This window comes from Lepidochelys kempii, chromosome 1 (assembly GCF_965140265.1).
Source record: "Lepidochelys kempii isolate rLepKem1 chromosome 1, rLepKem1.hap2, whole genome shotgun sequence".
NCBI lineage: Eukaryota > Metazoa > Chordata > Testudines > Cheloniidae > Lepidochelys > Lepidochelys kempii.
The window spans coordinates 258,429,000-258,456,568 of record NC_133256.1 but is presented as its reverse complement, the minus strand read 5'-3'; the positions used below and the strand labels follow the sequence as shown (position 1 = coordinate 258,456,568).

The 27,569-nt window shown below is 45.0% G+C and overlaps 1 long non-coding RNA gene across 2 annotated transcripts; it reads right to left on the bottom strand.

Moving 5' to 3' along the window:
- On the bottom strand, positions 1-27,569 carry LOC140906468 (uncharacterized). 2 transcript variants are annotated; one of them, XR_012157125.1, is made up of 5 exons: positions 27,516-27,569; positions 4,834-4,962; positions 4,193-4,418; positions 3,152-3,180; positions 1-613 (listed from the first exon to the last, which is right to left on the bottom strand). It is a non-coding gene; the product is annotated as an uncharacterized lncRNA (long non-coding RNA). The 2 variants fall into 2 exon arrangements; XR_012157122.1 differs by lacking the exon at positions 27,516-27,569 and adding an exon at positions 18,690-18,758.

Sequence of the window (27,569 nt, the reverse complement as noted above, 5' to 3'; positions counted from 1 at the left end):
TATTCATTCATCACACAAATAGGGGGTTAACTACCAAGGTAGCCCAGGAGGGGTGGTGGAGGAGGGAAGGAAAATGCCACACAGCACTTTAAAAGTTTAAAACTTTAAAACTTATTGAATGCCAGCCTTCTGTTGCTTGGGCAATCCTCTGGGGTGGAGTGGCTGGGTGGCCGGAGGCCCCCCCACTGCATTCTTGGGCGTCTGGGTGAGGAAGCTATGGAACTTGGGGAGGAGAGCGGTTGGTTACACAGGGGCTGTAGTGGCAGTCTGTGCTCCAGCTGCCTTTCCTGCAGCTCAACCATATGCTGGAGCATATTAGTTTGATCCTCCAGCAGCCTCAGCATTGACTCCTGCCTCCTCTCATCATGCTGCCACCACCTTTCAGCTTCAGCCCGCCACTTACTTTCTTCAGCCCGCCACCTCTCCTCCTGGTCATTTTGTGCTTTCCTGCACTCTGACATTGTCTGCCTCCATGCATTCATCTGTGCTCTGTCAGAGTGGGAGGACAGCATGAGTTCAGAGAACATTTCGTCGCGAGTGCGGTTTTTTCGCCTTCTGATCTTCGCTAGCCTCTGGGAAGGAGAAGATCCTGTGATGCTTGAAACACATGTAGCTGGTGGAGAAAAAAAAAGGGACAGTGGTATTTAAAAAGACACATTTTCTAGAACAATGGCTACACTCTTTCATGGTAAACCTTGCTGTTAACATTACATACACAGCACATGTGCTTTCATTCCAAGGTCGCATTTTGCCTCCCCGCACCTTGTGCCTAGCCACTCCCCCATCCCCATGGCTAACAGCAGGGAACATTTCTGTTCAGCCACAGGCAAACAGCCCAGCAGGAACGGGCACCTCTGAATGTCCCTTTAAGAAAAGCACCCTATTTCAACCAGGTGACCATGAATGATATCACTCTCCTGAGGATAACACAGAGAGATAAAGAACGGATGTTGTTTGAATGTCAGCAAACATACACTGCAATGCTTTGTTCTACAATAATTCCCGAGTATGTGCTACTGGCCTGGAGTGGTAAAATGTCCTACCGTGGTGGATGGAATAAGGCTGCCCTCCCCAGAAACCTTTTGCAAAGGCTTTGGGAGTACATCCAGGAGAGCCGCGAATGCCAGGGCAAATTAATCATTAAACATGCTTGCTTTTAAACCATGTATAGTATTTTAAAAGGTACAATGACCAGAGGTCCCTTCTCCGCCTGGCGGGTCCGGGAGGCAGACTTGGGTAGGTTCGGGGGGTACTGGCTCCAGGTCCTGGGTGAGAAACAGTTCCTGGCTGTCGGGAAAACCGGTTTCTCCGCTTGCTTGCTGTGAGCTATCTACAACCTCATCATCATAGAATCATAGAATATCAGGGTTGGAAGGGACCCCAGAAGGTCATCTAGTCCAACCCCCTGCTCAAAGCAGGACCAATTCCCAGTTAAATCATCCCAGCCAGGGCTTTTTCATCTTCTTCTTCGTCCCCAAAACCTGCTTCCGTGTTGCCTCCATCTCCATTGAAGGAGTCAAACAACATGGCTGGGGTAGTTGTGGCTGAACCCCCTAAAATGGCATGCAGCTCATCATAGAAGTGGCATGTTGGGGGCTCTGGGCCGGAGCGGCCGTTTGCCTCTCTGGTTTTCTGGTAGACTTGTCTCAGCTCCTTAAGTTTCACGTGGCACTGATTTAGGTCCCTGTTATGGCCTCTGTCCTTCACGCCCTGGGAGATTTTGACAAATGTTTTGGCATTTCGAAAACTGGAACAGAGTTCTGATAGCACAGATTCCTCTCCCCATACAGCGATCAGATCCCATACCTCCCATTCAGTTCATGCTGGAGCTCTTTTGCGATTCTGGGACTCCATCATGATCACCTCTGCTGATGAGCTCTACACTCACCTGCAGCTTGCCACACTGGCCAAACAGGAAATTGAAATTCAAAAGTTTGCGGGCCTTCTCCTGTCTACCTGGCCAGTGCATCTGAGTTGAGAGTGCTATCCAGAGCGGTCACAATGGAGCACTCTGGGATAGCTCCCGGAGGCCAATACCATCTAATTGCATCCACAGTACCCCAAATTCGACCTGTCAAGGCCGATTTCAGCGCTAATCCCCTTGTCGGGGGTGGAGTAAGGAAATAAATTTTAAGAGCCCTTTAAGTCGAAAAAAAGGGCTTCGTCGTGTGGACGGGTGCAGGGTTAAATCGATTTAATGCTGCTAAATTTGACCTCAACTCCTAGTGTAGACCAGGGCTATGAGTTAATATTGAACCAATGGCTTAGCAAGGTGTGTAGAAGCCCCATGCAACTGTAAGTGCAACCTTTCAGATAAAACAAAGACAGAGAGAAGACATGAATGCTTGGCACTCCTTATAAAAATAAAGGCCAGTAAAGATCACCCAGTGTCCTGACCAAAATTCCATTATGTGCTGCCTACCTAAAAACTCCCCATACAGTTTCACTTGGAAAAGGTACTCTTCACTTCCTATCCTAACCTGTTGTGTAACGTTGCTTTGTGTTACTGAAGTTAGTTGTTTTCATCCTGGAGATGGTCACATTTCAGCTATGGATTAAGCATGTCCTATGTGCAGTTTGTGTGTTGATTTCAATTTGTAAAGCATTTTGAGATCTTTTAGGATAAAAGATGCTATGGTGAAATGTAAAATCATCATTGCCTAGGTGTAAATTAAGGAGGAAAGCATTCCAGAGGTACAGGACCTTGATAGAGAAGGCCATGCCTCCTGTCCTTTCAAAACTCTATAGTGGGATGAGCAATTCCTACAGTCAGTTGACAGGACAGAAGGCTGCAGGTGGTCTCTCAGATAGACTGCTCTGATATTACTTTAGACCGTAAATACTCAGACAGTCATACTTGCTTAACATCAAACATAATTTGCCACAATATTTTAGACACTATCCAAGGTTTTTCATCAAATGCGTGACCTTCCTCAGAGAGTGGTGTGTGGCATCACAGAGAGGCACAGCCAGTGCTGTGAACTTTCTACTATGGCCAGTGAAGCAGGGGCAAGCACTGTGGGAGAGCACATGCTTCACCCTTTAAATAGGTATTGCGGTGCCTGTTGACTTTTACTCCCAGAGGTATTCTGGCTGAGTCATGTCTCTAGGCACTTCTGCTTGGGCTGAATAGCCTCTATATCCCACTCACCTTCCTGCTTGCACAGCACTGAGTCTCCCCTTGAAAGCCAGAGAGAGCAAGGAGAGAAGAGAGAACAAGGGGTTAATACTGAGACATACAAATACAAGAGAACTGGCTGAAGGTTCTGAGGTCACAGGAGGAGAATATATACAATGATAATGGAGGTTCATCAATTTGAAAAACTCAGAACTGGAAACAGAAGTGGAAATGCCAATAATAGACTCAGTGTGGCTGATTTCAAGTGGCAGTTTAAATGCTGTCTGATAAAGGTCTAATGGAGAATAACTGACTGATGAGGTTTGTTTGGAAGGGAGCATGCAGTGATAGAAAGGATGGATGGACCTAATTATTACGCTCCACTGGAAGACACAACTGTGGTTAATCAGAACCTGTCTGGTGTTGACGAATACATTAAAATCTGCTGTGGGCACACTGCCCTCCCCTCTCTGGGGAGGTGGGCAGAATATTTCCACCATGGCTGCTGCTAAAAGAAGCTATTTGACTCTCTCTCATACTCCTAGAAGATTATGGAAGATTCCTTTACTGAAGAAGTGGCCCCATCCTCTCAAAACCCACAACTGTGTATAAAATAAATCCATGAGTAAGGGAGAACCACCAAAAGGGAAGGGAATGTGGAGATAAGACCACCTACGAAATATGAAGCTGAAGAATGAACAGGGGCTGAGAAACCCAACCTGCTTCAAGTCTTCTATCTCCAACCCTATATATTGTATTGAACGAGTGGTGTTGGCTCACAAGTCTTGGCCAGATTCCAACTTGGGCAGCTGCATGCCCTCAGCTTTCAGCTGGGCACACAGCTCTTCACTTCTTGTCTTACACTACAGGGTAGTGTTTCTGTGTAGTGTTGATCTTTACCCATGTAACCCGATTTCCTTTCAGTTTAGGATTTCTTGGCAGCACACCTGTATCTTTTATGAATCAAAGCTAATGCCAACAAGCACAGCTGCTCTTTCCAGCTGAACTTTCCGAAATCTGAAGAGCTGAAAATAAAAACAAAAATTTAAAGTCAGAAAGATAAAACAATTTCACCTTGCAATGCTGTGATAACAAACCTTCCTAGCAGATGCATGTTCCAGTCATTTCCATATGAGTCTCAGGAGAACCCAAATTCCCTCGAGTCAAACCAGGACACAACACAGCCTGTATTCCAGTTCCCAGCTGTTAAAGTACTTGTCTTGGCATCTTCCATCTGTTTGTCTTAAATTCCTGAATGCTGTGGCTCCTCTCAGCCCCAAACTCTGGTTTCTCATACTCTCTGGAACAGATTTATAATTACAGGAGTGACAAAATAGTTTTAAAACAAAAGCTAGTCGCAACTTTAACTATGGTGTAATAATGTCAAACCTCCATGTTTGAGGTTCACTAACTGCCACCCCTTCCCCACCAAAGCTACTTTACAGAATTATCTAGTGATGGGAGGTACATGTTACAGCCATGCTTCAAGAGCTTTCACATCACCGTCACATTCTTACACCCATCCTTAGGATTCCAGAGAAGGGATAAGAGCAGTTTCTCCTCCCTCTCTCCATCACTCCACTCTCAGCTCCCTTCCTGTTTAATCCTCCCAACAGCAGAAAGTGTCTTCTTTCACTTCTCTAGACCACTAACATCGCCACAATAGGCAAGAGAAAGGGACTCCCCCAAATGGAGAGGAACGCTGCACTCCTTACCTCCTGAGGCAGTAGCCTCTTCATCATGGAGTCACTCTTGGCACCATGCCAGCTCTGTTCTGCTCCTGGCAACTGATGCTCCTCTCAGTCTGCCATCCAGACTTCCACAAGGGAGGCAGGGGATGGGACCTGGGAACAGTAGGAAGGCAGGCCAGTAGAGGAGGGACTTTTCCCAGTGCAGGTGAGGTAGAGCACGGGTGAGCATTGCCTCGCTCAAGAATACTGATTCTCCAGCTCCCCACTCTCCTAGCCATAGATCCTTCTTTCTTCTTAGCCTAGCTCCTTTACAGGCTTCCCCAACCCCACAGGAACTGAGCAGTCTTTAAACAGCCACATTTTCAAACGTGGCCACAGATTTTGTGTGCCCAGTTTGTCACACCCAGGGCCTGATTTTCAGAGGTACTGCACAGCCCCAGCTCCCACTGACTTCAGCCATAGATACTCAGCACTTCTGAAACTCAGGCTCCAAGGATCTCAATTAAAAGTGGAGGCACTCAGCATCAGAGGCGACTTTTGATACTGCTGGCAATAGTGCACAACATTTCTGGAAGACTAGCCAGCTCCTTGAAAGTTAAACAGCTACTGTATTTCACTCCAGAAGCGGCTGGACTTCAGTGGTGACTGAAATGCATTGTTTCGGAAGCATTTGGGGATCCCTGAGGCTAGGACAGTGGTTTTCAAACTTTTTGTATTGGTGACCCCTTTCACACAGCAAGCCTCTGAGTGTGACCCCCCCTTATAAATTAAAAATGGGGGGAGGAGGAATTTAATTTAATGGGGGCTTGGGGCTGTCAGCCCCACAGAGCTGACAGCTCGCAACCCCCATGCAACCACCCTGCAACCCCGTGAGGTGTCACGACCCCCAGTTTGAGAACCCCTGGGATAGGAGGTAATAGAGAAATGTAAAATATTATTAAATAATGAGGGATCTATTATCCTCCCCATACACATACACAACTCCTATAGGTATTGATGCACGGAGAAAAAGAATAGCGCTCCCATTTGGTAAATAAAATACATCACTTATTTTCAGATTCTCTTTTCACAGAGTTTAAATACAAGTCCAACAATTTTAAGGGCGACACTGAATGAACATTTCTAGCCTCTAGATTACTTTGCTTAGACCATTAACATAATTAATCTCCTCTAACTCAGACCAATTAGGGTTTCCATGTGGCTCATTAATCTCTGCCTCTTCACCTAAAGAGGCTTCATAGCACCAATATTATGTAAAACAGCAGCATGCCAGGAATAACTTGGAGACCGTGGAAGGGCTGAGCATAGCAAAAGCACACTGCCTGAGTTTTGTCCAGATATTTTAATAATAGTTTTTGTTTTTTTAAAAAGAGGCTCAATTTAAATCACTAAATCCACTGAGATTTGCCATGATTTCATTCTGACTGAAGTTTGGGGATTAAGAAATAGGGGTTTATTGGTCATTTTTCAGAGGAAAGCTGCCACTAACAGGAAAAAAGAGAAAACAAACTCACATGTTTATATATGAATAACCCTATCCCTGTAATTAATTCACTTCAGAGCCATTTTGCTGAAAGGCCTTTGAAATGATCTGGAAAAATAAAGGGAACACATGAACCCATTTCTTCCCAGCCTCTTCACTCTTCCGCTCTCTTCCCCTCAGATAAGTGATTGTGTTTCCCTTGCCAACCAAGTTGCGCACACATCGCTGGGTAAGGAAGCAGTTAGGTATGGAGCGTAGAAGCTACTGTTTTACCTTAAAACAGCCACTGCTCACACTTTGTTTCCCCATTCCAGCCCTTGTTTACACTGGGAATGTGCCCCAGTTATTGCCATTGATGGCCAGCTGCACCAGTGCAAACCCTATGGTAGATCAGCCAACCTGCTATTTGCATTACTGCAATATTTTCCCTGGTTTCAAGCATGGCTAAACTGCACCAGTGCAAATTGCAGCTTGCCTATCTAGATATCGATTTTAGGTGCGTACATGGCCCCCATTACCATTGTGTCTGAGCTCCCCTCAATCTTTAATGCATATATCCTCACAACCCCCCCCCCCGCCCCCGTGTGCATAGGCACTGACTCTCTGGGTGCTCCGGGGCTGGAGCACCTACAGGGGGGGAAAAAAAAAATGGGTGCAGAGCACCCACCATCAGCACCTCTCCCTCCCCCCAGCGCCTCCTGCCCACCAATCAACACCTCACCCTCCCTCCCCGTGCCTCCCACCAGTCACGATCAGTGGTTATGTGGCATGCAGGAGACTCTGTGGGGGAGGAGGCAGAATGGGGCGGGAAGAGGTGGGGCCTTGGAGGAAGAGGTGCAGTGGAGGCTGGGCCTGGGACAGAGCCGGGGATCGAGCACCCACCGGCACATTGGAAAGTGGGCGCCTGTGTGGTAGAGTTGTTGTGAGGATAAGTACTATTATTCCCATTTTACAGAGAAGGAACTGAGGCATGCAGAAACTAAATGACTCAGCAAAGGTCACACGAGAAGTCTACCTTTGGCCAGGAGCACCAGCCAGAAAATCAGGGCCTCTGAACAGTCAGATACCTTTCTACAGTTTTGAGCTTACTTTCTTTGTCCTGTGCTAATTGGCTGCTTGCTTCAACACACCCTATCCCATTCCCTCCTAGTTTCTTCACCTCAGCTTCACTCAACACCTGCCCCTCCTCCCCTGCCCTGACCCCTTCACGTCCTGTTTCCCTTCCCTTTTCATCCCATTTAACCAATCCCCTCCTAAGTAAACCCACATAGCACAAACATGTAATTTAATTTAATTAATTACATTGTGGAACTAACATGCCATTTGCTGCCATCACCTTGTTCTTTTAGTGTCCTCTGCACAGTCTGACTCTTGGACGGCTTCAACTAGTACACCCTGAACAGTAGTATTCTAGCTAGGCGTAGCCGTTGGATCATCATGTATAAGGCTACAATTTTTTCCACAGAGGTCGGGGAAGTAACAAAGTCCGTGACTTCCAGCGACCTCTGAATTCAGCCCCAGTGGCTTGGAGTTGCAGGATCCCCCCACCGCCGGCACCGGTTGGGAGCTGCAGGGTACCCCCGGTGCCCGGTGGGGGCTCCCTGGAGCAGCAGGGGTACCGTAAAGCTCCAGGTCACAGCAGGCTGTGGGGGGACCCTGGAGCTCCCAGCCCCCAGGCGTGGGGGACCTCAGAGCTTGAAGAGGCCCCCACAGCTGCACAACCTCTGCAGACGGTGTGGGGACCCAGCATTTTGTCAGGGATATTTTTTGTAAAAGTCACGGACAGGTCATGGCTTTCATGAATTTCTTTATTGCCCATGACTTGTCCGTGACTTTTACTAAAAATATACATGACAAAAATCTTAGCCATACTCATGTGTCTTCCTCACCCCTCTCCTCAGTGAATGTCAAATGCTCTACAGTGAGGATAGAAAAGGTGTGTGGTGCTCCAGCCACCTCGGTTCCTTCCAGCCATGACTATGTGAACAGATTAAGCTTTACTCCAGGATACTCCTGGATCCGTGGCTAGTTTTTGATTGAGTTGGTTAGTTCGTATTTTAGTATTTGATTAAGTTAGTTATAAGTCATTATCTTCTGTGTGGAGATAGTGGAACCAAAGACTAAATCGCTGGGATTTAAGGGGTGCATGTCACACCTAGCGGTGTTCCTGGTGTCGGACGATGTTCCTGATGTCAAGCTGTCCTGCCGTGACCCAAGAGCATGAGTACCAACTGCAGGGCAGACTGTTAAGAAGCAGGGCACAAACCCCAAATTGGTTGTGAGTTCTATACATAGATTTCACCAACTAAGTATCATGTGTGAACTCCTCAAGCACTATAACAGCCTTAACCAAGAGTCACAGATAGATCGGAGTGTCCAAGAGGACAATCGTGCCATTCAGGTAAGCTTAACTTTGTGATAGAATATCCCTTACACTAAAGATCACATCAATATTCAGGTTACTCCCAGTCCAAAAGGGCCAGTCACTTCCTCCAGGTCAATTACACCTTAGCTCTTACACCAAAGACAACACTTGTAGCCAATCCTATAATAAACTCTCTCAAGATTTATTAACCAGGAAAAGGCAATAAGAGTTATTTACAAAGTTGAAGCAGATAAACACACTCATACAACTGAGTTACACTCGGGTTTCAAAAGGTAATAAAAGCTCCTATGATAAGCAAGCTCTATATGTCCTTAGGGCAAACCCATGCCAGGTACTGGTGATCTTTTGCATATGCTTAGTAATCCTTGTCCCCCAGAGTCCAAGCAGCATAAAATATGAAGTTTTCCTTGTTAGGGCCTTTTATTCCTCCCCCACTTCTACTTCAAGTTGCACATTCAACCTTTGGGAGGCATTCAGTTGCATGTCTCCTCTTAGTGGAAGGAAGTGGGGTAGGGCGAGCAAACAAAGTATTTTGTCCTCTGGTGTTGATGGACCTTTTGTTGGGCAGGAGAGAACACCTCCTATGCCAAATTAGTATTTTACTCTTGGTAATGCTTCTCTCCTGACTGGTGATTTACAGTTACAGAGCAAACACTTAAATATTACCTTATAACATGGGATACAGATATTATAAGCGAGATTATTGCATTGCAGTAATTTACAAGCATTCCATAAAGTCTAAACACTAAAATTTTTTTATAACATACCTATTTTAACAGTACTAACACACAAGTGAACCAGAATGGCTCCAGCTATGTATTTGTCAGTGTTCAGTTGAGGCCTAGGGGCCTAGGCATTAGTTGGCACCTGGTCTGTCAGAGTCACAATGCTCAAAGTGCTTGACTGTAAGGCTTGAACAACATGAGCAAATAAGGAGAGGCAGAACAGGCTTCGGGTGATTTTTATTACAGAAAAACCTTGTGGAATCGAGTGGGTGCAAAGTTCAAACAAAACTCAGAGACCAGCTTTGGTTCTGAGTGAATCCACAGAAGAGAAAGAAAACCACCTCCTCAACTGTCAACATAAAGGATGTGGAATTAGAAAGGAAAGCCTCCCATACCATTGCGCTGGCCTCTGTCTCCAGAGCCAATCCATGAGATGATGCACCAGATGTTATGAAGCATGAATGCCCCATCCTTGTCGGTATCTGTTTCTTTGAAAAAGGTCAATCTGCAAAAGAAAGACCCCCTTGACCAAAGAGTCTTCAAGTAACCTGCCTTAAGTAAAGATTCTTGTGGTAGAGGCAGGAGATATTCTTCTTTGGATCCAATTGCATCAGACCAGTTCTGAAAGTTAAGGCTCTGGAACTGTTTTGAGGGGAAGATAAGGATTCAGCACCCAGGGCTGACACAGCACTGCATCAAACAGTAGTTGCAGTGCAAGTTCACCGATTGGATCCGCCTCTGACTCCATTGGTGATTAACCCATCTATGTTGATTGTGTAAGAACTGGACATTCTCTTCACACTGGTCCAGTTTGATGCTTCCCTGAGAAAAGAGGGAGAACTGATTAAGTCAGAATTTCTCCCTTGCTTCCTCCACTGAAGACCTTTTCTGGATCTCCACAGAAGAGGTTTTTGCTACTCTCCTAGAAGATTGTAATCAATGGAACCAGAGATATCAAACAATCTTACCTCATTCCCTTTGGCTCCATATGAACAAAAACTTCCACCCAGATCTGAATTTGGCTTTTTTTGGGCAAGAACCTCCTTGAGTTTGTTGGCCACACTGACCATGTCCTGCTCCTTATCAACATGTCCCTATGCCTGGGAATAGTCATTCACTGATGCGGTAAGACATGGATCTGATGATGCCTCAAAGTCTAGAGAGATCTCCAACAGTTGTAAGAGATGCACTTTCAAGAGAGGAAGAAATAGCAGACATACAAGAATTGGATCCAGCCTCTAGAGTGATGATGTCTCCAGAGGAAACTGTGGGAAGGGGGGGGGGGGGGGTCACATCAGCTGCATTGCCATCAGAGGATGTGGTATTATTCTATGAGCTGGTGGATTGCATGATAAAGATTTTGGACATTCCCTCAATTTCTGCTGAATACTCTTCTCACTCTTTGTTTGATATTTTAGGGGCAGCAACTAGAGAGTCACACTTCTTTCATTAGAAGGATTGTCCCAACCAGCAAAAATGATCTGGAATACACCCTAGTCTGCACAACCCTATGCCCAAAAAGGCTGACAAATTGTACTTTTTCCCCTCAGGAAGGTCTGGCTACCTTCTATACGCATCCTTTTCCTAACTCTTTAGTAGTGGAGGCTGCACTACACAGGAACAAGGTCTCACAAGTGCACTCTCTACTCCTTCTAAGAAGGAAGGGAAAAGACTGGATGTGTATGGGAGAAAAATATTTCCTGCAGCTATGTTACATAGGTGAAATGCAAATTATGAAGCTTTTATGGCTAGATGTCAATATCATTTATATGGGGAAAGATTGGATCCGGAGTAATAGAGTAAGTACCTCATAAGCACAAAGGGAAGGGGTTTTATTCACATTATTTTCTAATTCTGAAAAAACCCAGAAGCCTTCGCCCCATTTTCGATCTCAGGGAATTAAACATTTTTATAAAAAAAGTTTAGTTTCCACATATTCTCTCTAATTTCTATAATCCCTTTTTCCCCTTCAGACTTGGTTTGCAACTAAGAATTTATCAGATGTGTATTTCCACATTTCAATATGATCATGTCATCAAAAATCTGTTTCATGGTAGGAAAGGTCAGTACAGGGTCCTCCCTTTTGGTTTATCCACAGTCCCAAGAGTGTTTACAAAATGCCTCTTGGTTGTAGCAGCATATCTAAGAAAACAGTGGGCTTATTTATATTCTTATCTAGATGACTATTTAATAAAAAAGTGTTATCAAAGGAAGAGACCCTGTTTGCTCAAGGGCAGATAAAGATAGAGACTCAGTGTCAGGGGTATTTCTGATAGATTGGGGTCAAGGCTTTATGTATGCATTTTCCCCATTCAGAGAGTGATAAAACAAAACAAGGCATAGCTATGGTAATTTTAACAGCACCATCCTGGGTGAGACAACAGTGGTACCCAGACTTAATTCACCTGTTCAGAGGGTGTGACAGAGTCGGGCCAGATGGCTACAGGAGAGTGATAGACGGTAGATACATTAGCCCCAGGTTACTTAGGTCCCTTTTCCCTGGGTAAGGTAACACGGAAGGTTTTTTTTTTTTTTTTTTTTTTTTTTTCTTCTTACAAGAAGACTTTTAATAGAAGTAAAGAAATCAGCTCTGTAAAATCAGGATGATAGATACCTTACAGGATAATTAGATTCAAAACATAGAGAATCCCTCTAGGCAAAACCTTAAATTACAAAAAGGACACACAGACAGGAATAGTCATTCTATTTAGCACAGTTCTTTTCTCAGCCATTTAAAGAAATCATAATCTAACAGATACCTAGCTAGATTACTTACTAAAGTTCTAATGCTCCATTCCTGTTCTATCCCCGGCAAAAGCAGCATACAGACAGACACAGACCCTTTGTTTCTCTCCCTCCTCCCAGCTTTTGAAAGTATCTTGTCTCGTCATTGGTCATTTTGGTCAGGTGCCAGCGAGGTTACCTTTAGCTTCTTAACCCTTTACAGGTGAGAGGATTTTTCCCCTGGCCAGGAGGGATTTTAAAGGTGATTACCCTTCCCTTTATATTTATGACAGTCCCAAATTGCCCAACCCCGTCGTGTTGAGCAGAGGGTGGGGGATATGTGACAGGGTCGGGCCAGATGGCTACAGGAGAGTGATAGACGGTAGATACATTAGCCCCAGGTTACTTAGGTCCCTTTTCCCTGGGTAAGGTAACACGGAAGGTTCCAGAACAATCAGGAAATTTCTGGAAACAATTAAGGCAGACTGGCTGATTAGAACACCTGCAGCCAATCAAGAAGCTGCCAGAATCAATTTAAGACAGGCAGGCTAATCAGGACACCTGGGTTTAAAAAGGAGTTCAGTTTGTGGTGTGCATGTGTGGAGCTGGGAGCAAGAAGCTGAGAGTGAGAAGGCATACTACTGGAAGACAGAGAAGTACAAGCATTATCAGACATCAGGAGGAAGGTCCTGTGGGGAGGATAAAAAAAGGTGTTGGGAGGAGGCCATGGGGAAGTAGCCCAGGGAGTTGTAACTACCATGCAGCTGTTACAGGAGCCACTGTAGACAGCTGCAATCCACAGGGCCCTGGGCTGGAACCCAGACTAGAGGGCAGGCCTGAGTTCCCTCCATTCCCCCAACTCCGGTATCAAGTAGGGAGGAGTTGACCTGGACTGTGGGTTCCACCAGAGGGGAAGGTCTCTGGCCTGTTCCTGATCCACTAGGTGGATCAGCAGAGACTGCGGGGATTGTGGTTCTTCCTTTTCCCCATGTTGGCCAGTGATGACGCTAACTGAGTGAACGGCAGATTTGAGCCACGAAAGTGGCCAAACGGAGGGCTGCCGTGAACCTCTGAGGTGAGCAAATTTGCCAATAAAGCACAGGACCCACTAAGGCAGAGGAGGAACTTTGTCACAAGGGTTAATCACATCTCTACTAGTAGTACCGTATTTGCTGACACAACAACAACAGGGGAAAGTTATCACCCAGATATTCACTCTTTATTTAACGGCATGGGGAATAAGGTTCTGGGATTGTTAAAGTCTTGCTCATTAGAGGTGCAAAATATACGGATACAGTCAAGGAAAAGAGTCCACATGAAAATGTTATGGTTATAAACGGAAAAGGGTTGCATCTGAAGAAGTGGGTTTTTTATGCACGAAAGCTTATGCCCAACTAAATCTGTTAGTCTTTAAGGTGCCACCAGACTCCTTATTGTGTTTGTGGATACAGACTAACATGGCTACCCTGATACTTAATGGAAAAGGGTGTTATAGTAAGTTTCCATGTACGAGATGAGAAAAGGAGTACTTGTGGCACCTTGGAGACTAACCAATTTATTTGAGCATAAGCTTTCGTGAGCTACAGCTCACTTCATTGGATGCATACTGTGGAAAGTATAGAAGATCTTTTTATACACACAAAGCATGAAAAAATGGGCGTTTACCACTACAAAAGGTTTTCTCTCCCCCCACCCCACTCTCCTGCTGGTAATAGCTGAAACCTGTCATTATGCAAGGCACTGCATTTAGCCGTATGGAGTGGAAATCTATCAACTGCATGAAAAAACTTGTACAGATACAGACAGACATCTTCCTTTCCAAATGCAAACAGATGGACATCGTACCAAAAGGACTGAAGGTAAAAAATCCATTACAATCTACATACCACACAGACTATGCTGACAGCTTGTGCCACACGCTCTCAAAGAAACTGTGGAACCACCTGATCAACATCCTCTGCAGCAAACAGGGAAAGATAAAGAATGAGCTCTCAAAAATGGATACTCTCAAAAAACCAGCCTTCCACACAAACTTCCTCGTGGCTGGACTTCACTAAAACTAGACAAGCCATTTACAACACACACTTTGCTTTCCTACAAAAGAAAAAGGACACTAAACTTTCTAAACTACTACATGCCACAAGGGGCCACAGCAATGGTTCCCTCAACCCACCTAGCAATATTGTTAACCTATCCAACTATACTCTTAGCCCAGCAGAAGCAGCTGTCCTATCTCGGGGCTTCTCCTTCTGCCCCTCCACCCCCACGAACATGATACAGTTCTGTGGTGACCTAGAATCCTATTTTCGACGTCTCCAACTCAAGGAATATTTCCAACACACCTCTGAACAACATACTAATCCACAGAGACCTCCCTACCAACACTACAAAAACAAGGATTCTAGGTGGACTTCTCCTGAAGGTCAAGACAACAGACTGGACTTCTACATAGAGTGCTTCCGCCGACATGCACAAGCTGAAATTGTGGAAAAGCAGCATCACTTGCCCCACAACCTCAGCCATGCAGAACACAATGCCATCCACAGCCTCAGAAACAACTCTGACATCATAATCAAAAAGGCTGACAAAGGAGGTGCTGTTGTCGTCATGAATAGGTCGGAATATGAACAAGAGGCTGCTCGGCAGCTCTCCAACAGCACTTTCTACAAGCCATTACCCTCTGATGCCACTGAGAGTTACCAAAAGAAACTACAGCATTTACTCAAGAAACTCCCTGAAAAAGCACAAGATCAAATCCGCACAGACACACCCCTGGAACCCTGACCTGGGATATTTTATCTACTACTCAAGATCCATAAACCTGGAAATCCTGGGCGCCCCATCATCTCAGGCATTGGCACCCTGACAGCAGGATTGTCTGGCTATGTAGACTCCCTCCTCAGGCCCTACGCTACCAGCACTCCCAGCTACATTCGAGACACCACTGACTTCCTGAGGAAACTACAATCCATCAGTGATCTTCCATAGTGGCCAGGATGGTGTTATCAGGATGTAGAAGCCCTCTACACCAACAACATTCCACACAAAGATGGACTACAAGCCGTCAAGAACACTATCCCTGATAATGTCATGGCTAACCTGGTGGCTGAACTTTGACTTTGTCCTTATCCATAACTATTTTACATTTGGGGACAATGTATACCTTCAAATCAGCGGCACTGCTATGGGTACCCGCATGGCCCCACAGTATGCCAACATTTTTATGGCTGACTTAGAACAACGCTTCCTCAGCTCTCGTCCCCTAACGCCCCTACTCTACTTGCGCTATATTGATGACATCTTCATCATCTGGACCCATGTAAAAGAAGCCCTTGAGGAATTCCACCACGATTTCAACAATTTCCATCCCACCATCAACCTCCGCCTGGACCAGTCCACACAAGAGATCCACTTCCTGGACACTACGGTGCTCATAAGCGATGAGCACATAAACACCACCCTATACCGGAAACCTACTGACCGCTATTCCTATCTACATGCCTCCAGCTTTCCCCCTGACCACACCACACGATCCATTGTCTACAGCCAAGCTCTGCAATACAACTGCATTTGCTCCAACCCCTCAGACAGAGACAAACACCTACAAGATCTCTATCAAGCATTCTTACAACTACAATACCCACCTGTGGAAGTGAAGAAACAGATTGATAGAGCCAGAAGAGTTCCCAGAAGTCACCTACTACAGGATAGGCCTAACAAAGAAAATAACAGAATGCCACTAGCAGTCACCTTCAGCCCCCAACTAAAACCCCTCCAACACATTATTAAGGATCTACAACCTATCCTGAAGGATGACCCAACACTCTCAAATCTTGGGAGACAGGCCAGTCCTTGCCTACAGACAGCCCCCCAACCTGAAGCAAATACTCACCAGCAACCACATACCACACAACAGAACCACTAACCCAGGAACCTATCCTTGCAACAAAGACTGTTGCCAACTGTGCCCACATATCTATTCAGGGGACACCATCACGGGGCCTAACAACATCAGCCACACTATCAGAGGCTTGTTCACCTGCACATCCACCAATGTGATATATGCCATCATGTGCCAGCAATGCCCCTCTGCCATGTACATTGGTCAAACTGGACAGTCTCTACGTAAAAGAATAAATGGACACAAATCAGACGTCAAGAATTATAACATTCATAAACCAGTCGGAGAACACTTCAATCTCTCTGGTCACACGATTAGACATGAAAGTTGCGATATTACAACAAAAAAAAACCTTCAAAACCAGACTCCAGCGAGAGACTGTTGAATTGGAATTAATTTGCAAATTGGACACAATTAACTTAGGCTTGAATAGAGACTGGGAGTGGCTAAGTCATTATGCAAGGTAACCCATTTTCCCTTGTTTTTTCCTACCCCCCCCCACCCCCCCTCAGACGTTCTTGTTAAACCCTGGATTTGTGCTGGAAATGGCCCATCTTGATTATCATACACATTGTAAGGAGCGTGATCACTTTAGATAAGCTATTACCAGCAGGAAAGTGTGGGGGGAGGGGGGAAGAGAACCTTTTGTAGTGGTAAACACCCATTTTTTCATGCTGTGTGTGTGTATAAAAAGATCTTCTATACTTTCCACAGTATGCATCTGATGAAGTGAGCTGTAGCTCATGAAAGCTTATGCTCAAATAAATTGGTTAGTCTCTAAGGTGCCACAAGTACTCCTTTTCTTTTTGCGAATACAGACTAACACGGCTGTTACTCTGAAACATGTACGAGAGATTATTTTCACAGAGGCTATAAAACAATCTGTTACATCTTAAAAGCATGGGTCTTTCATTGCCTACAGTTAAGGTTAATCTTTCAGCCATATAAGAATAGCATGATCGTAAATAAGTTTTTATTGATGTAATTAAGAGGTTTTTAAAGGTCTTAATTTGTATCCTTCAATTAGATACCCCATGCCATCTTGGGGCTTGAGCATAGTGCTTTCACAATTAATGAAACCTTCTTTTGAGCCAAGGGAAGTTGTACCTAGTTCCATCTATCTATAAAGACAGTATTTTTAATATGTCTTGCTGAAGTGATAATTAAGTGAATTGTGTGTGTCTAATGGCTGGTCTCCCATTTCATAAGGTAATTCTCTGTATACATTTGTCAGGGTTCCCTCCCCACTCTGAACTCTAGGGTACAGATGTGGGGACCCACATGAAAGACCCCCTAAGCTTATTTCTACCAGCTTAGGTTAAAACTTCCCCAAGGCACAAATTCTTTGCTCTTGGAGGGTATGCTACCACCACCAAGTAATTTAACAAAAGCATCAGGGAAAGGATCACTTGGAGTTCCTAGTCCCCCAAAATATCCACCCAGGCCCTTACACCTCCTTTCCTGGGGAGGCTTGAGAATAATATCCTAAACCAATTGGTTACAAAGTGATCACAGACCCAAACACCTGGGTCTTAAGCCAATAGAGAAACCAGTCAGTTTTTAAAAGGAGGATTTAAAAAAAAAAATTCAAAATCACCTCTGTAAAATCAGGATGGAGAATAACTTTACAGGGTAACAAAAGATTCAAAAATACAGAACTCCCTCTAGCCTTAGTTTCAAAGTTACAAAAAACAGGAATAAACCTCCCTCCAGCAAAGGAAAACTTAATCTAACACGCCTTGCCTGGCTTTTACTTACAATTTGTAATCTGAGAGATTTAGGATGATTTATAGGAGAAGGAGTTCTCTGACCTGATGCTTCTCTGCTTCCCAAAAGAACACACAAAACAAAGCCTCCTCCCCCCCCCCCCCCCCCAAGATTTGAAAGTATCTTCTTTCCCCATTGGCCCTTTTGGTCAGGTGCCAACCAGGTTATCTGAGCTTCTTAAACCCTTACAGGTAAGCCGGAATTCTTGGCTACCCTTAGCTGTAAGGTTATGACAACATTCAAAGTTGTTTCTTAACCAAAGGTGGTTTCATATTTTCATCTAATCTTACCAGGGTTTTTCCCCAAGCCTCACAGTCAAGATGAGGAAGCTAAGCTACATACATTAGATGTCTAAACAGGAAAAGCCCTTTTAACATCTAAACAACATAGACAGTCTCCAAGCTTGTTTATACTGTTTGAAAAGAAAAATAAAAGGAAGACTGTTTCTATGCAAACTCTTTCAAGATGCATTCGGTTATGTATTAATGAAGCTTACAAGTTGCTTGGTTTACCTGTCCCTGAGGGAACTAGGGCACATTCTATCAAAGGCAGCCTCTACAGCATTTTCTAGACACATTCCTTTAACAGAGACATGCAGAGCAGCAGCATGGAGTTCAGTCCATGCTTTTCCTAAACGTTACTCAATAGACTTGGAATCTAGGTCTGCTGCAAAATTTGGCAAGCAGGTTTACTGTCTTTATTCAGTTAGCACTCCATGGTCCCACCATCCTGGACCACAGTTACTACTTGTTAGTCTATCCCAAGAGTGTGACTATGCAGACAACACTTGAAAAATTGAAGGTTACTTCCTATAACCAGAGTTCTCAGAGATGAGCTCTGTACTATTCACACTTCCTGCCCACTCTTTCCCCACTACATTAGAGTCCGACTTACCATGAGACGTAGGGTCGCTGAGGAAGACACTGAGGTGTCGGAGCACCATTCCCCTTCTACACCCTTGCTCTAGAATATTTGATGTTCACTGAGGGGAGGAGCAAGGAAGATGCAGGAGTGATCCAATGGGGACTGCTAGCTAGAATTCTACCATTCGGGATGCTCTGACTGGTGCAGCCTAAGGGTGTTACTATGCAGAGGCCATCTTGAAGAACTCTGGTGGTGGGTAAGTAGCCTTCATTTCCCTCTGCTTGTGTGTTCTACTCCTTTGCCCACCCTGTGTCTGTCTTGTCTATTTAGGCCATGTCTACACTGTGAGCTAGGGGTGTGATTCACCTGCTTGTGTACTCCTGAGGGAATTCTGCACCAAAATTTTTTTTTAAATCTGCACACTATTTTAAAATTCTGCATCTTTTATTTGTCAACACCACCACAATATAATCACGCCAGGTTCAATTTACTTCAAAATACCTGACAGCAAGTATGTCTGTAACGATACAGACAATAAAAGATTCAGGAAATGTTTAACAAATAGATTCCTTACTAGGCATATTAATATAAAACTTTGAGAAATAAGTCATTTAAATTACAATACAGAAAATTTCCACACCTGTCAGGTGCAATACAAAGACTTGGGGGAGTCAGGGGGAATGGAGGAACAGAGGGAGAGGGAAGTAATTCCTGGGAGTGAACCTGAAGGATTGTTGGGTGTGGGTGGGTGAAGTATGGAACAGGTTTTTTGGGGGGGGGGAGGGGAGGGAGATTGTTAGGGAGTTGGGGAGCCTCTCTCATGCAGACACTGGTTGACCCCCTAGCCTCTCCCATTCTGTCAGGCACATCTTCTCTTGCCCCCATGTGTCTGTGTGCCCCTGTGTCTCTGCACTCCCACTCAGCCACCCCTCTTCTCCCAGACCCCCTGTGCCCCTGCACCCCCTCTTCCATTCACTTCTGGCTCAATGCTGTCACCCTAGTAGTTCCTGTGCCCCTGCTCCAGCCTGCTTCCCCCCCCCCACCACTAGCCCTTCCAAACCTCAGTCTATGTGACCCCTAGCAGCCCCATGCCCTCCTCCGTCCATCCCCACCCCCATATCTCCTCACCAGGTCCCATGGGCAGGGTGCTGTGAAGAAGGAAGTCACTGCCTCCTCCCTCTCTATGGCTGGCTACTCTGGCCCGGAGTTGACTGCCCTTTCTTCTGGTGCCACAGCAGTCCCTGGTGGATGAAAAGTATAATTTCAGCACCTTCCCAGCAGAATCCATTTTCTGTGGAGAAAAAAATCTGCAGGGGACATGAATTCTGTGCGAGCGCGGTGGAGCAGAATTCCCCCAGGAGTAGAGCACATACTCATGCTAGCCCTCATCGAGCTAGCGTAGTGTACAGAGTAGCCTAGCTGACAGATAGCAGCAGCAGAGGCATGGCTTAGCCGTGTCACGTATGTATCTGCCTGAAATCAGTGGGCACGTACTTGGCACAGCTCAGTCATGCCTCCGCTGCTGCTACCACAGCTATGCTGCTATTTATACTCACTCTTGCTTGATGAGCGCTAACAAGTATGTGTCACAAGTAGGGGGATCACACCCCTAGCTCACAGGGTAGGTATAGCCTTACTATACACTACTCTGTTTGTACACTGCCTGGCACAATGGGGCCCAACTCTTGGTTGGCCCTTAGGCAATTTGGTAACAAACATGAGGATTATTATTAAGTCTGTCAGAGCAGGGAGTTACAGGTCTCCCAAATCCCAGGCTCTTGCACCTGAGCTCTGAATCATCTTTCCTCCCTTAGAACTCCTTGAGGCTTACAGCAGTTTTTCCTATCTACACAGAGGTCTGGACACTGCTGGCTGAAATCCGCAGCGTAGAACAGGCTGTATGCACGCCACTAGAGTCACAGATGGGATCTGATTTCTGCAGTGCAGTGACCACAAGCAGGAACCTCAGAAATGCCCATTTTAATTTAAAAAAAACAAAGGTTTATTTTCAATTATATGACAAGATTTCCATTAACCACAGCCCAGAAAAATCAAATGCTCTTATCTCAGAGGACACAAAAGTACTTTTGGATGCTAAACATGACGAGCTGTATCACTCCTTTCCCACCCAAGCCACCCTATTCAAATAATTAATATTTCCCTGCCTTTGAACAAAACCTAATTTCACCTGTATTCCCAGAGGGTCACAATTCCTCTCGGAAATCTTCTGGTGGAAACTCTTGGGTCAGGGATAAGGGGGTGAGATCTTCAGCTGATGTGAATTGGCATAGCTCTAGTGGAGTCTACTGAATATCTAGCCCCTTTTGTTTATTTCCTCTGTAAAGTACTACAGACATTTATGGTAGTATACGTACACACTACACATAGTAATAATGAACCCTGCCCTCAAAGTGAGCCTAAAGTCTGAGAAAATGGCCATACAGAACTCCCCTGTGACAAGAACACTTACTTTTTTTAAAAATACTGCTGGGGTGTGTGACTCTTGAAGTAAAGGCCCTGGCATCCTAACCTTGGCCATGCTTGGTGTTTACTTGCCATTGCCTGTGTGCCTCTGCTACAAACATTCACTCCTTAAATGCAAATCACACTTTAATAATGGAGAGCAGCAGTTCTCACTGCTGTAGCTTAGAGAGCGCTGCATCAAGGAATTTCTTAACATCTCTCTCTGTTGGTAATTCTATGGCCCCTCAACACTGTATCTGAGCCCCTCACAGACATCAGTGGATCTATCCCCAAACACCTTTGTGAGGTAGGGAAGTATTATCTCCAGGTTACCTAAGGCACTCAGGAGTGAAATGACTTGCCCATGGTCACACGGAGTTTGTAGCAGAGCTAGGAACTGAGTCCAGATCTTCCCAGTCCCATGCCTTACCCCCAAGCTTATCCTTCTTTAAGTGCAACTCTCTTTTAAAGAGCAACCACATCACACACTAGCAAAGCACTTCAGAACAACTTCTCTTCCTTTGCTTCTTTGTTTCATTCTCTATGCTCCCACTAACACGTTTATTCTCTTAGCTCTGCCAGGGAGGTCAGCCTTATCCCAAGGGTGGGGTTTCCTGGCACCCACTCTGGGAAAACCAGGGTTGCAGCCTTTTGTTACCCTCACCAACCCACACCCAGATGGCCCAAGGATCACTGTTCCTTTGGTTACCACCCCACTCCCAGGCATGACGACGATGGGGAGGTGTGTACCCACTGCAAGCACGGGTGGGAACTCCATTCCATCAGCATCTCCGCTCCCTCCACAGTTTAACAGGAACCCATTCTGACTGCTACAGAAGGGGAGTCCTGCTTGTCCATCAGGGATGCTCTATCGACACAGATGTACTTAACCCCCCCACCCCCTCCTGTCTCCTTTACTAAAAAAGGTCAGCTTGTGGTAGAGGTTGCATGTGTTGGAGAGTGGGGTAGCACTACAACTTCAGACTGACGGTGGCCTTGTCCACATTGACCGTTTCCTTAAAATTCCCCACCATTGTATTATCCCTAGGGTGACTCCACCACTGGTAGCGAAGGGGGGAGCTCTAATGTAGACAAGGCAGCAGAAGTGGGCAGTATTTTTACCACGACATCCCCTCAATCTGGCAAGGTGAGATGACATGGTATTAAAAGCACCAGCAACTTATCTACACTAGTGCACCCTATTGCTACCACTGACGGAGCTACACCAGTGAATGACTAGATGCATTATCACTATCGGAAAAAGTTCAGGACAAACAGCCTGTAAGTTCTTTTCAGCCAATCTTTGACCTAGTGACCCATGCTATCACCTTCCTTGGTTCACCTGTTGTATCAAACTCCTTTTCTAGGATTACCATCTGTTTGTGGGAGGACAAATTGCTGTGCTGTTTCCATCTTTATGCTATAATGCAGCATCAATGCATGATGACATTGCATAGTGATGTGCCATCACGGTAGCTGAGAGCTCAGCCTGTCATTACACTGCAGCATGATGCCGAGACACCCAGAACAAACTCTGGACTCTAACTGTCCTGTGAGCTGCAGGCCTCCGGGACTGTGCTGTGAATTTTAAGAGACCAGGTGGGTGAGGGAATATCTTTTACTGGACCAACTTCTGTTAGTGAGAAAGACAAGCTTTCAAGCGACACAGACCCGAAGAAGAGCTCTGTGTAACTTGAAAGCGCGTCTCTCTCACCAACAGAAGTTGGTTCAATAAAAGATTTTACCTCACCCATTTTTGTCTCTATCCTAGGACCAAACACCTACAACATTGTATACTATGAATTCTAAGGCAGACACACCCTTCCTTCAGCATTTGGAATTCGGGGTCAGCCCATGTGCTCCCTTATACTGGAGTGGGAGGTGGAGACTGTGAGCCGCAGCAGAAATAAACTCTCCAGGGGTGAAAGTAAGTTAAAGAACCTATCAGTACGCCAGAGTCCTGAGCTGGAGTACGGTACGCAGGAGTCTTGAGATACTGCAGGGCTTGGGTGGCAATTTAAAGGGCCCTGGGCTCCCTGCAGCAACTGGAGCCTTTAAATCACTGCCAGAATCCTGCCACTGCTACCTGGGGTCCAGCAGAGGGGCTTGGGAGGCGATTTAAAGGATCCAGGGCTCTGCCGCTGCAGGGAGCCCCAGGCCCTTTAAATCGCCAGCCTGGGGAAGCTGGTCCAGTCCAGCATGGCATACCGGCTCTTTCTGTTACGCCGGACCGGATCGGCTTACTTTCACCTATGGAACTCTCCCTACCAAGGAGGACAGAGGGCTCCACATTGCTGTCTAGCAGCTCTTGCTCCTCAGGATTCAGGAAGTGAAAATATGCTCCCTAGGAGATCCATAAGCTGTTGCAATATGGAACTCTTGAGGCACGAGGGAATCGCAGAATACTCTCCATCGCCCCCTTACCCCACCTCCCCCAAAACTGGTTTATCCCCAGTTTAGCTAGTGGGTGTATTCATGCCTAGATTCTGCTCTGGGAGAGGAAGGTATTTGCTCCATTTCTGATTGGAATAGCTCTCATTTCAAAAGTGTGCTGTTTAGGGCTAATTGCATCAGCAAAACTTGCCTGGACCTGGGTAAGGACCGTCAATAATATTTAAGGGAAAAAAAAAACCAGAATATTTCCATAATATGGGGAGCATGTATCTTTGCCCTACCCCTAGAATCCAGTGACAATTAAAAACGTCACTGAGTCTGTTGCAGTACAAAGGAAATATTAACTCATTTATCTATCAAATTATTATTTCTATAGAGCTGATGCAGTGCTTTGGGGTTCTACAGAGAATTCTACCTTGACTTTTATTTTTAAACAAGATGCATGCACTTGAAATGAAGAAAACAGGATCCAGGGAGGAGGAAGAGGTTTGCTGTAATTGTACTAGGCCTGATTCTGTTCCAATAAGAGCCAATGGCAAAACGTCCACTGACTTCGATGGGGGGCACGATTGGATTCTAAGACTGCAAAACAAAAAGTGTGTCCAGCACAATTAGACAGTTACTTTTGGAAAGATGCAATATCAGTTTCTCTTCGGTTTGCTGTAATTTCCAGAAAATTAAACTTGCTGTTTTGCTGAAGAGTTTGCACTGGCAAAAGGTGCCTGTAATCCCTGCTCCATCCAGAGCCAGCCAGTGCCATCCCAGAAGTTAGAAGAATTTGCCAAGGAGGGGGCATATCTTGTGGGATTCACTGACTCGGGTCTTGCGCCAAAGCTCACTGTAATCAATGCAAAAACTTCCATGGACTTCAATGGGCTTTGAATCAGAATCTCAGTGCACTCTCCCCTTCACACCCTCTGCGGCCCCCCCACACCCAGGCAGTCTTCAGTGGCATCCTGGCTGAAATTAAAGCTTCCCACACTGAAGGAACCATCAGAGATAGCAGAAATACACATGCACATACACACAGTCCCCTCTTGCATCACACCCCTACCAACCTGCAATATGTAGCAGTCTTGAATCTTCAGCATGGGTGAATCAAGCTTAATGCCTTTACCAGAGCTACTACTCTACACCTCAGATCATTAAAATGGAACACACCTGTTTAAATTAGGGTAAAACCTAATGGACTTCAAATGGAAGTATTCAAATCAAATGCTAAGCATGAAGAGTAACTTCCTTGGCTTGGAACAAGTCAGCTGACAAAGCTTAAATGTCTGCCTGAGTGAGAAGTCACACCCCAGCAGAGCATGCATTCTGCACTAGATTAGTGGGGAATCTGATGAAATTCATCAGGACCTGTCAAAGAATTTGAGAGTTAAAATCCATAGCAAGTAACTCCTCACATAAGCTTCTAACCTTGCCAGAAATATTCCTGTGCACTGTAACCTTGAAACTTGCAGCAGGGGCCAGGTGTCAGTTTACTCCTTGAACCTAAACCCAAGCAGCTTGGCTAATGGAGTTTACAATCTCCACTGGTCACATCAGAAGAGCTTGTAATTTCCAGGGCAAGTGGCTCAGCCAGAATCTACGAACTCTGGAGGCTGTGCTCATAGAGCTTGTAACCTCTTTCTACCTGAGCAAGCAGCCCTTAAAGTGCTGCCATCTGTGACAGTGCAGTCTGAAGACTGGAAACTCTTTTAACCAGAGAGCTTTGGCTGATAAACCACATGGGCTCCACTAGAGCAGCTGTACCCCAGCTTCTGAACTCTGCCAACTTTTAGGGCACGACTTTCAAGAGCACTTGGCATTAGCCTAACTTTGCTCCCACTGACATCAAACAGGACGTGTGCAATTAGGCCACTGCCAAGCCCTTTTGAAAATTCCACCCTTATAGCCCACTGCTAGTGAGTAAAACGTTAAAAAAACTCTGTGGCAAATAAGCTTAAATAGCTTCTGGCTTGATCAGAAATAGTACGTGGCGCTAGACTCATCAAGGACTCTTGGATAAACCAAATTTGAAGTTTCTAGGCCAAGCCATTTCTGAGATACAACATGACAAAGTATTAGAAAAATTTGCAAAAAGCAAAGAACGCAGTTTATTTTCAAAGTACCATTGCTAAGAAATGGTTTGTTCAGTTCACCGCTAGGTTTGTCAGAAATACTCTTTACTGCCACAGATCATACTTGCAAAAATTGAAGCACAAAGGCCTTTTGGTTGAAGGAATTTAGAGGAGGTCCCCAAATTGGGTGTATGGTTATGGAAATACTGCCAGTTTTCTAGGATATATACACTAAACACATACTGTGTAGTTATATACACCGACTCTGTACAATTAGTCTATATAGGAACATCTTGATTTTATGAACTCTGATTTTAGAGGATTCTGTTTTATCCAAAATACCTGTGTGTTTCTCAGCCTGAGAGTAGATAGATATATCCACACACACACCTGATTTTACAAACTTGCCATTATAGCACAAGTTTACAAAGTTTACACACAAGACTTCAGCTCTAGAAAACACCCCAGACTCATGGCTGTGCCTCTATATCACACCCTCCTTTGTGTGTATTTGCATAAATATATTTATACCACATATACACCTGCCTATTTTATCTCTGTTTCCTCCTTTTAAGCAAATGGCTCAAACTGGCTTCTGTAAATAAAAAAGTTAAGATTAAATGGCTTTAATGTTCACCTTGCCATTAGTCTGCTTTGCTTTTAATAGTGTGAGAGATTCCAATTCAAAATTTAGTCTGCACTCATCCCCCTCTATAGAGGCTTTACCTTCAGAGGAAAATTATGAAGTACTCTGAGGATTTCCCCTCTTTCAGGGTCACATGGCTTCCAGCAAGCTCTGTTAGGGAGCCACTTTCAAAGCTCATTAGTTGAGACACTTGCCTCCAGACATATGTGCTAGTTGTTTGACATCCATGCCTCAGAAGGTTCAGGATATACACTGAATATATGCATAATGATTTGCTCCCTTTCATCCTCATGGCACTGGGAAGAACTCTGCTTAGACTCAGATCTCTTTCTGTTCTCTTTAGTCCAAGGGTAGACCTGAGCCCTAGTATACTTTGGAACATAGGAGGATGGTTAGGGATCCCCCTTCCTCCTCCCTCTTATTTGGTGGGATAACAGAACAGATGTAACCAGTTGGCAGTCTCCTCCAACTGATGACCAGACTCATGGTGCACATGTGTCATACATATTACATCACTACAACTGAGACTCAAACTGGGATCTTTCCAGGATCCATAGGCAGTGAATCTATCAGGTGTTGGAAATCTTATAGCCCCCACTAATCTAGAGAGACACAGGGATACAAAGACAAATGTTACATCTGGTTTCCTCTTAATGATCAGGAGTAAACCCTCTTCATTTGATTTACCAATGAGTGATAAGCTTCATGTCTTCTCTTGCCACCAACCAGAACTTCATAAGAATATATGGTTTAGGGTTCAGAGACAAGGTGAAGAAAAATCACTAGAACACCTTCCTGAGCCAAGGAAAACAAGAGTAGTGGCACTCAACCTTTCCAGACTACTGGACCCCTTTCTGGAGTCTGATTCATCTTGCATACCCCAAATTTCACCTCACTTAAAAATGACTTGCTTACAAAATCAGACATAAAAATACAGACGTGTCACAGCCACACTATTACTGACAAATTGCTGACTCTCATTTTTACCACACAATTATCAATTGGAATACAAATATTTACTTACATTTCAGTGTACAGTACATAGAGCAGTATAAACAAGTCAGTGTCTGTATGAAATTTTAATTTGTATTGACTTTACTAGTGCTTTTTATGTAGCCTGTTGTAAAACTAGGCAAATATCTGGAGGAGTTGATGTACCCCCTGGAAAACTGCTGCATATCCCCAAGGCTACACGTACCCCTAGTTGAGAACAACTGTTCTAGAGAGAGACAGCCATGCAAGGCTGAGGGGACCAATCTGTGGCAGGGCAATAGAATGATGTAGGCTCACCTTTGTGACCGACCATGAAGGGAAGGATAGATGAAGGAGTCTTGCACTTGCCTG